At 36.2% G+C, this 8571-nt stretch overlaps 1 non-coding gene across 1 annotated transcript; it reads right to left on the bottom strand.

Moving 5' to 3' along the window:
- Nucleotides 1–466: 466 nt before the first annotated feature.
- Nucleotides 467–551, bottom strand: LOC123595544. The gene has a single exon (XR_006711232.1). It is a non-coding gene; the product is annotated as a small nucleolar RNA Z195/SNORD33/SNORD32 family (small nucleolar RNA).
- Between the last annotated feature and the right edge of the window lie 8020 nt (nt 552–8571).

Below are 8571 nucleotides of genomic sequence, written 5' to 3'. Positions count from 1 at the left end.
GTGGGAGGGGCAAGCAGTAGCCCTATTTGAGCAAAACTGAAATCTCAGATAAAATGGCACAGTTAAGTAACATAGTGAGTCAACGGTGAGGTCAGAGAAAAGATTCAAGACTCTGATTCAAAATTCAATATACTAGGGTACCTGGGTGGCTCAGTCAGTTAAGCAGCTGACTTCTGCTCAGGTCTTGATCTCACGGTTCACAAGTTTGAGCCCCACATTGGGCTTTATGCTGACAGCTCAGAGCCTGCTTCATATTCTGTGTCTCCCTCTCTCTCTGCCCCTCCCCAACTTGCATTCTGTCTCCCTATCTCTCAAAAAATTAAATAAACATTTAAAAAATTTTTTAAATAAAAAACCCTCAAAGTTCAATATACTTACTACTATGAATACTGTGCTTTTTTTTTTTTTTGACAATGGCAGGTTTTATTTATACACAGAACAACCTATTTGCAACCCCAGATTGGGTCTGTACACAGCAAGTAGTGCATGTGGAGTCATCTCATGGTTGGGGAACTCGAACACGAGTGGGAGAAGTCCTCATTACTGGCCAGTACTGTGCTTTTTAAGTCTGACCTTTTCCAATGGAGGGTCCCAAACTCACAATTCGCGTCTAGTTGTTTAAGTAAATGAATTTCTGGATGCACATGGAAGCCCTAAGGAACAAAAACACTCAGTCACAAATTCCTTCTAAAAGAATGAAATTGGTAATCTAATTTCAAGAGCTTTAAGTAAATATAGAGGTCATGTAAGCCAACATCTTAGTTTTACAGATGAGGAAACTGCATGCAAATAGGGGGAATGACTTTCCCAGAGACACAGAGAGATTAAAGCAAAGTTGAGACCAGAGCTCAGATCTTTTGAGTCCCCAGATTGTACTCACTCAACTGTCACAAAAAATACCTTAATTATATCTCTTAGATTCAGCATTCAGGAACAGTATCTCTGTGGCTGGCCAGTATATGCAGTTTCAAGACACTAAACCCTCATAATGGAATTTAGCTTAATGTGTGATGCCTAGGACCTTCTTTAGCACCAATATATTTTTCATATTTAGAACCTAAAAATCATTATAAAGATCACCTTATACAAATTATTGATGAAATAATCTGATTTGATATTTTATCCAAATATATATTGGTAAATAGTGCTAAACTAGGGGTGCCTTGGTGGCTCAGTCAGTAAAGTGTCTGACTCTTGAATTCAGCTTAGGTCATGATCTCGAGGTTTGTGAGTTTGAGCCCCACATCAGACTCTGTGCTGATGGTACAAAGTCTGCTTGGGATTCTGTCTCTCTCCTTCCATCTTCCCCTCCTCCCTCAAAATAAATAAATAAACTTAAAACAAAGAGTGCTTAACTAAATATCCCTCATAAGAGCTTTCAACAAGTCTTTAGAAAGTTCTTACTGTGTGCCTAAAACAGTGCTGAAACTTTTGGAGATATAAGAAAATATAGTGTCTCAATTTTAGATCTGCTTCTGTCCAGATATGTGACTTTGGTCTAATTATCATCCCTCACTGGGCTATTAATCTCTGTGGCCCCTTCCAGTTGTAATATTTTAAAAGTCTATAAATCTCAAACCATACATACCACAAACTAAACTCTTGTCTTTCCCTACCTCCAAATCTGCTCTATTCATAGTCTTCCCTATCTTAGTTGATGGAACATCCATCTTCCAGTTGTTCAGAACAAAGACATTGGAGTCATCTTTTATTGTTTTCAGGAAATCATGTTGGCACTGTATTCAAAGTATGTACAAAGTCCAGTGCTTCTCACCAGTTTCATTACTACTACCTTAGTTAATCATCTCAGGCCTGTATTACTACAATATTCTAACTGACTTTCTGATACTCTACCTTGCTCTCCTTAAGTCCATTCTCACAGCAACAAGACAGGCTTGTCAAAATAGAAATTTAATGACTTTCAGTTCCATAATAAAAGCCAAAATCTTGATTATGACCTCCAAGATCCTGTATTTCATCCCTATTACCTCTCTGACCTCAACTTCCCCTTATCTCTCTGACCTACTACTCTCCCACTTGTTCAATCTATTTCATCCAAAAAGGCCTCATTGTTTCTTGAACACACCCAGATAATTTGAGTCTCAAGGTCTTTGCACTAGCTGTTTCCTCTGACTGAAACACTTCCCCCAGAATGTGGTCCCTAGATCTGCAACACCAGTGTCACTTAAGAAGTTATGGTGCTGGGAGAACTGGACACCAGCATGCAGACGGATGAAACTATGCCATTTTCTTACACCATTCACAAAAACAAACTCAAAATGGATAAAGGACTTGAATGTGAGACAGGAAACCATCAAAACCCTAGAGGAGAAAGCAGGAACAAACCTCTCTGACCTCAGCCACAGCAATTTCTTACTTGACACATCCCCAAAGGCAAAGGAATTAAAAGCAAAAATGAATTATTGGGACCTCATGAAGATAAAAAGCTTCTGCACAGCAAAGGAAACAATCAACATAACTAAAAGGAAACCAAGGGAATGGCAAAAGATATTTGCAAATGACATATCGGACACAAGACTAGTATCCAAAATCTATAAAGAGCTCACCAAACTCCACACCCGAAAAACAAATAATCCAGTGAAGAAATGGGCAGAAAACATGAATAGACACTTCTCTAAAGAAGACATCCAGATGGCCAACAGGCACATGAAAAGATGTTCAATGTCACTCCTCATCAGGGAAATACAAATCAAAACCACACTCATATCACGTCACACCAGAGTGGCTAAAATGAACTCATCAGGAGACTATAGATGCTGGAGAGGATGTGGAGAAACGGGAACCCTCTTGCACTGTTGGTGGGAATGCAAACTGGTGCAGCTGCTCTGGAAAACAGTGTGGAGGTTCTTCAAAAAATTAAAAATAGTCCTACCTTATGACCCAGCAATAGCACTGCTAGGAATTTACCCAAGGGATACAGGAGTGCTGATGCATAGGGGCACTTGTACCTCAATGTTTATAGCAGCACTCTCAAAAATAGCCAAATTATGGAAAGAGCCTAAATGTCCATCAACTGACGAATGGATAAAGAAATTGTAGTTTATATACACAATGGAATACTACGGGGCAATGAGAAAGAATGAAATATGGCCTTTTGTGGCAACGTGGATGGAACTAGAGAGTGTCATGCTAAGTGACATGAGTCATACAGAGAAAGACAGATACCGTATATTTTCACTCCTATGTGGATCCTTAGAAACTTAACAGAAGACCATGGCGGAGGGGAAGGAAAAAAAAAGAGGTTAGAGAGGGAGAGAGCCAAAGCATAAGAGACTCTTCAAAACTGAGAACAAACTGAGGGCTGATGGGGGGTGGGAGGAAGGGGAGGGTGGGTGATGAGTATTGAGGAGGGCACCTTTTGGGATGAGCACTGGGTGTTGTATGGAAACCAATTTAACAATAAATTTCATATTAAAAAAAGTTATTAGAAATGCAAATTCTCCAGAACCATCAGAGACCAACTGAGTCAAAAATGCTGGAGAGGAGATACAGTAATGTGTATTTTAACAGCCCCCCCCCCAGCTTATTCTTCTGCAAGTTAAAGTTTGAAACCACTGGTGCAGACTTAACATTTAGTGTAAAATGTTAATTTGAACCTTTTCAAACTGCATTAGTAATAAATAATTCTTACTGTCTCCCATTCCATTTATTAGCATAATAATACTATTAAAATAACATGAGTTTGTTTTATGTCAGAGCTTAATTTTTTAAGGACCTGAGCATGTGAGATCAATTAGTACTTTTTCTAAAAAATGTTTTTATTTTTGAGAGAGTGAGACACAGCGTGAGCGGGGGAGGGCCAGAGAGAGGGAGACACAGAATCAGAAGCAGGCTCAAGGCTCTGAGCTGTCAGCACAGAGCCCGACGCAGGGCTCAAACCATGAACTGTGAGAACATGACCTGAGCCGAAGTCGGACGCTCAATCGACTGAGCCATCCAGGAGCCCCAATTAGTACTTTTTGATAAGACTAGTCTTCACTGCAATTTTTACTCAGATATTACTTTGTATTTTTTGCTTAAACGGTTCTTATCCCTTCATATTTTATACTCACCTCCACCTATACTCCTACCCAACCCTCAAGGCCTACTTCAAATCCTACCCTTACTGGAAACCTATCCTGAATAATGCAATTCAGAAGAATCACACTTTTTTCCTATTCTTAACTCTTGTAGCACTTAACATCTTCACTACTGCTTTAATAATTCTAATAGCATTTTCCATTTTTCTCTCCTTTTATTGTAAATACTTGAAACCTGGACTCATGTTTTATATGTCATATGTCTTTCACAGTGCTCTAAACATACTATCTGGGGATATAGAGGTACTTACTACACCTTAAACATATTTTATATTTTCTGGAACAGCAATCCCAGATATCATGACTAAAGTAATCTGAACCAAACATCTGGATCCTAAATCTTCTTGGAAGTCACTTCATCTCAGCACTAAAATGCAAAAGTTTACTAAAAGGGAGTTCACAAAACATCAGCATTTTTTCTCTTGCTTTGGTCTATCCTACAATACCAGTTACTAAATAATTACAAATTCCTGAGCTGAAGAAAACTGTTAAGGAAAATTCAAGTAGCCCTAAGCTATACTTGATACCAAATATGGGAAAGAAGGTAAAATTAATGTTTGCCAAATGAAAGAGAGCCAATTTTAATTTGGCATGAAATATAGATGATGATATCCAAGTATGAACATGTGATAAGAAACACATCAAGTGAAAGCTAAGACCTTTTGTTGATTTAAGGTTGTAGTAAGATAGGATTTGGTAGAAAGAGGTAGGTTGAATTGGTGCCAACTTTTAGTGTCATACAAGTCCTAGTACAGGGCTGGAGACAAATCTCTCTCTATAAGCATCAGCATTTGAATCCTCATGGAATCATGTTGAAATTAAAATCAAGGACAAGTAGGAAGAGTCACAAATAGGTAGAAGAAGGGGGAATGTGACTTTATAGACAAAGGGGCACTTTAACAATTTACCTCTGAAATTAGGGGTAAGATGTTTTTATAAAAAAAGACTCAAGTATAAACATACCACAGTTATTTGTTACTTTTTACCATGAGCTGAGAGTAATCCTTTTTCTTCTCAGTTTGCCTTTATTGACAGACTGTCATTCCCAGAGAACCAACAGAGTCTGCCTTGGAAAATCCTATCCATTAGCCTCTGGGATCAGCTCCAGGAGAATCAGGATTTAGTAGAGCCCAGAACTCTGTGGACCTATTCTCTTGGAAGCACACAGTAATACCCTGAAACATTTTGCCTATATTCTTAATCTTGTTTTCAGTGGAATAAGATACAGTACAAACTGAAAAGATAGTTCAACTGTCTACCAGTCTCTCTGAACTTCTCCAATAATCCCTTTAACCATTCATATCCAGTGATATTGCATCTTGCTGAGCGTCAAAGATGTTGTCCAGGATATTTTGGGACTAGTTCTTTTAGCTTTAGTGACCCAATGGAACAATACAAGTTAACAATCTTTGTTGAAATTTCTAGATTTCTGTGCCATTTGCAGGCATCAGTTCTTTGTACAGTGGTAAATGATATATGGATGGAATTGTAAAGTTAATTAAAAACACCCTGAAGTTCTTGAAATTCTTGCTTCCCCACATGCTGCCCTTCCTATACCCCTAAAGACACTGAACATGTTGAAAATCAATTTTCAGACTCATGTCAGCAAGTTGTCCTTAGATAGTTATGGAAGTTCCTCATGTAGCACTGTTGAATTGGCATGTGTCTGTTGAAGGAGAAATATCTTATTTCAAACAAAATACATGTCATCTGAACATGTTGGAATCAGGAACTTATCGGATTCAGAATTAACAACCTTCAATAATTTGATTTGGTTGAATTTATTGATTGGTACAAACAAGGCAAAATAATGTTGAGTTGAAATGATTAAATGTGATATGTCAATTTTTTCAATGAGGGAAAACATCATAAACCTGATCAAAGAATTAATATATAATTTCTAAACAGGTTCCAGGAGAATTTTAAAAGAGAAGCAAACAAAAACCAAAAGAGTCTTGTCAATAATGTCCTGGGAAGAAAAGCTATCTTCATATAAAGATGACCAATTGAATTGGGCTAATTCAATTCACCATGTGAAACAAAAAGCTTCATTTCTCATGGAACACGAGAGTTACAAAATAAAAATAGTTCCCCATAGTGAAGATATTGCTATGTAACTGAATGAATTGACAGGATGATCAGCTGTCTCTGCCTATTTGAACAAACTTGTCATTGAGTCACCTCTTGGTTTGGTTAAATGAGAGACCTTTTGCTTTCAGGAAAACCCCCTTAGAATTTATTATCTGTTTAAAGTGTTGCCCACCATATATGGAATAAACATTTCCATTTCATTTTAATTTCATATCATAGGAGAACAATAAAGACAGTGCAGTTATTGGTCACAGCTGTGTTAATGTGTTACATGTAAACTTAAGAATTACACTGTCAAGTCTATAGATCCAAGGTTTCTGGTTTTCCCTTAAAATTTGGCCACAAGATAAAGAAAAAAAGGTATTATATTTAAAATATTCGTGCAAAGTTAAAATTCTATTTTAAAGCAGGCCTTTTAAGTAAGAAAGATTGACCGAAAATAACAAATTGTGCTCCAGAACTGCCAGAGTGTTACAAAATGGTTTTGGCATCAAATTATAAGACATAAGAAGATTTTTTGACTGTGAATTTTTACATTTCAATGTAATATGAAGGTTCTTTATTGTGTTATTTTATAGCTTATTTTTTCAAGGATGAGATGGAGATTTGTTTCTTTCCTCTTGAGAGCATTAAAAGTTTTGTGAAGCTTAACACTCTTTGAAAAAAAAATCATTGAATATATCCAATTTGAACAGTAGTAATTATAATTGGAATCTAAGGAGAAGTGGAAATGCGTAAGAGGAAAAGTTTCCCTAAGTCTTTCTCTATGGCAAAGTTGCTAAAAATATTTACTTTTTATTTTAACATATGGCTCACTAGTGATTCCTTTATAGAAAGGATCACTACATTTGAAAAGAGAAATCACAAAATGTATATTGCTAGGTATAGTAATGACAAACTATTCCACTACATCATTTACTATAGTATCTAGGAAAATTTAGCAAGTAACAAAAAGATCTTGCAATTACATCTAAAATATGCTTATTTCTCTTGTTATCAGCAGGCAGAATATCATGGAGGCAATTGTAAACTGAAACGGACAGTGATAACTTAGTAACCTTAGATTTTTGTAAGGAATTAAACTAAGAAATTATCTTGAGAACTTATTCAAATCAGGCTTGCTGAATTCATTTGGAATATACTATAAAAGATGAAACTAAATCTGAGACAAAATTAACAAAGTGCTTATTTATAAACTTGTGCACAGGAACCCATTTGCCTTTACTTTTGCTTCAAGAGCGGTTCAAGGAGATAGGAAGGAGTAAGTTTTGTAGAATAAAAAGACACCATAATGAGACAGTGTATGATTGGGAAAATTTTAATATTTTTTTAAATAAAAGACTTTCTAATTGGTCTTCAGATACAGGTTACAATCCTAGGTAGGATACAAGGAGGCAAGTGAGCAGTTTGGGGACATTTCAAAAGAGAAGACTGTTCAAATTTAGGAGCAGAGATTTTTCTGTATCTAGCCTTTTCCTTGAACAAGTCAGTGTCAGTGGGTGCCGTTTTAAATGAAAATGGTCCTTATGAGACACTGCTTACTATAGTAGGAAGACCATTATAACCCCATAATATTACTATGATTGGGAAGTGACCAAAATTTTATACCAATGGCATTCCTAATGTTTTCACTCTTTATGGCGAGCACAAAATCACAAATTCCATGAGCCTGACTGAACCAGCACATGCAGAAACACACACATATGTGTATTCATGTTCTTATATACATTCATGTGTGTATAAACACACATACATAAAAACCCCAACCTTGATCTCTTGTGCTTGAAGAGCTGTCTAATAACAACTATTTAGGTTGGTTACATTGATCAAAAGACATCTTGTGATGAATCTCGGACAACAAATCATAACATTATGTAATTGCTAAAGTAAATCATATAAAAATAAATATGTAATGCCAAATATTTCACTGTAACACAGTCCAACTTCAGAATATCTTTCATAACTTGCAATACAAGGTATATTTTATCTTGAGAGGACAGTGGTGAAAATAAAGGCAATAATTGGATTGGAGTTGTGGGTTAGAATTTTATTAAATCAAAAGTGACCAAAGAATAATTATTACTGGTTAAGGTAACTATTTATTTTAATATTTTAGTAGATATACCTAAATAGTTAGTGAGTATTGTGGTCAGTATTATTATCATAAAATTAATTAAAAGGATGAATGTGACTTTTCGTATTTACTTGCAGAGTCATGCTTGGGCCTGGCCAACACTCTACTGTTGCCACCATCTCCCTTTTATTGATATTTCATGTTGAATGGAAATTCCCTGTTTCTTAATTTATTGTGTTAAAAGATATTGGACAGGGCTTGAGGATTGTATACCATCATAGAGATTTTTATTTTTTAATTGGTCCC

The sequence above is a fragment of the Leopardus geoffroyi genome, chromosome X (assembly GCF_018350155.1).
Source record: "Leopardus geoffroyi isolate Oge1 chromosome X, O.geoffroyi_Oge1_pat1.0, whole genome shotgun sequence".
Classification (NCBI taxonomy): domain Eukaryota; kingdom Metazoa; phylum Chordata; class Mammalia; order Carnivora; family Felidae; genus Leopardus; species Leopardus geoffroyi.
The sequence above is the reverse complement of the archived record's forward strand: the minus strand, read 5'-3'. Positions and strand labels throughout refer to the sequence as shown.